The sequence below is a fragment of the Petromyzon marinus genome, unplaced genomic scaffold (genome assembly GCF_048934315.1).
Source record: "Petromyzon marinus isolate PM22_M1 ecotype Great Lakes invasive population unplaced genomic scaffold, UKy_Petmar_22M1.pri1.0 PM_G_Scaffold_38, whole genome shotgun sequence".
Taxonomy (NCBI): Eukaryota; Metazoa; Chordata; class Hyperoartia; order Petromyzontiformes; family Petromyzontidae; genus Petromyzon; species Petromyzon marinus.
This window is the reverse complement of record NW_027422961.1, coordinates 2075001-2077500: the sequence shown is the minus strand read 5'-3', so window position 1 is coordinate 2077500 and position 2500 is coordinate 2075001.

Here is a 2500-nt window from a genome sequence, read left to right as displayed (position 1 = left end):
CAGCAGGAATGCATGTGCAGTCAAAAAAGTGAATATTTTTCACGGATAGACCCCGTGAAACGCTAGAAATTGGCGGCGATGTCTCTCTTGTGGCTCACGGGGCTGTTAGGGTGGCACAGAAATCCCTCGGAATGGGAAAACGGGTCATTTTCGTGTCGCCACATTGCATGCGAACCGCATGAAACTTCCAGAGGCATTTGCAGCAGAAATGCATGTGCAGTCAAAAAATTGAATATTTTTCACGGATAGACCCCGTGAAACGCTAGAAATTGGCGGGGATGTGTCTCTTGTGGCTCACGGGGCTGTTAGGGTGGCACAGAAATCCCTCGGAATGGGAAAAAACGGGTCATTTTCGTGTCGCCACATTGCATGCGAACCGCATGAAACTTCCAGAGGCATTTGCAGCAGGAATGCATGTGCACTCAAAAAATGTGATATTTTTCACGGAGAGACCCCGTGAAACGCTAGAAGTGGGCGGGGATGTCTCTCTTGTGGCTCACGGGGCTGTTAGGGTGGCACAGAAATCCCTCGGAATGGGAAAACGGGTCATTTTCGTGTCGCCACATTGCATACGAACCGCATGAAACTTCCAGAGGCATTTGCAGCAGGAATGCATGTGCACTCAAAAAAGTGAATATTTCTCACGGATAGACCCCGTGATACGCTAGAAATTGGCGGGGATGTCTCTCTTGTGGCTCACGGGGCTGTTAGGGTGGCACAGAAATCCCTCGGAATGGGAAAACGGGTCATTTTCGTGTCGCCACATTGCATGCGAACCGCATGCAACTTCCAGAGGCATTTGCAGCAGAAATGCATGTGCAGTCAAAAAAAAATTGATATTTTTCACGGATAGACCCCGTGAAACGCTAGAAATTGGCGGGGATGTGTCTCTTGTGGCTCACGGGGCTGTTCGGGTCGCACAGAAATCCCTGGGAATGGGAAAACGGGTCATTTTCGTGTTGCCACATTGCGTACGAACCGCATGAAACTTCCAGAGGCATTTGCAGCAGGAATGCATGTGCACTCAAAAACTTCTATATGTTTCACGGATAGACCCCGTGAAACGCTAGAAATTGGCGGGGATGTGTCTCTTGTGGCTCACGGGGCTGTTAGGGTGGCACAGAACTCCCTCGGAATGGGAAAAGGGGTCATTTTCGTGTTGCCACATTGCATAGGAACGCCATGAAACTTCCAGAGGCATTTGCAGCAGAAAGGCACGTGCACTCAAAAATTTTAATATTTTTCACGCATAGACCCCGTCAAACGCTAGAAGTTGGCGGGGATGTCTCTCTTGTGGCTCACGGGGCTGTTAGGGTCGCACAGAAATGCCTCGGAATGGGAAAACGGGTCATTTTTGTGTGGCCACATTGCATAGGAACGGCATGAAACTTCCAGAGGCATTTGCAGCAGGAATGCATGTGCACTCAAAAACGTCTATATTTTTCACGGATAGACCCCGTGAAACGCTATAAATTGGCGGGGATGTCTCTCTTGTGGCTCACGGGCGCTGTTAGTTAGGGTCGCACAGAAATCCCTCGGAATGGGAAAAGGGGTCATTTTCGTGTTGCCACATTGCGTACGAACGGCATGAAACTTCCAGAGGCATCTGCAGCAGAAATGCATGTGCACTCAAAAACGTCTATATTTTTCACGGATAGACCCCGTGAAACGCTAGAAATTGGCGGGGATGTGTCTCTTGTGGCTCACGGGGCTGTTAGGGTCGCACAGAAATCCCTCGGAATGGGAAAACGGGTCATTTTCGTGTTGCCACAATTGGCATACGAACGGCATGAAACTTCCAGAGGCATTTGCAGCAGAAATGCATGTGCACTCAAAAACGTGAATATTTTTTCACGGATAGACCCCGTCAAACGCTCGAATTTGGCGGGGATGTTTCTCTTGTGGGTCACGGGGCTGTTCGGCTCGCACAGAACTCCCTTGGTCCACCTGATTCGTGCATACAGGCAGCAACTAAAACTCTGTAAACCTGCTGTGAGGACATCTAAACAGTGGACCAGTGAGGCTGTGGAAGATTTGCGGGCGTGCTTAGACTGTACTGACTGGGATATGTTCACGACTGCTACCAATAGTCTGGATGAACTCACAGAGGCTGTGTACATCAGCTTCTGTGAGGACTGCTGTATCCCAACACGTACCAGGGTGAACTTTAACAACAACAAGCCCTGGTTCTCAGCAAAGCTCAAAAGGTTGAGGTTGGAGAAGGAGGAAGCGTTTAGGAGTGGGGATAGAGACAGATTCAAGGAGTCGAAGAACAGGTTTAGCAAAGCGGTGAGAGAGGCTAAACGACTGTACTCAGAGACACTAAAACACCAGTTCTCTACTAACGACGCTGCTTCTGTCTGCCAAAGGGCTCAGGCACATCACCAACTACAAACCCAGAGCGCCCCACACCACTAACGACTCCCGCCTAGCCAACGACCTGAACGAGTTCTACCGTAGATTTGAAAGACAATTGGACTGTCCTGAACCACCCCTTCCC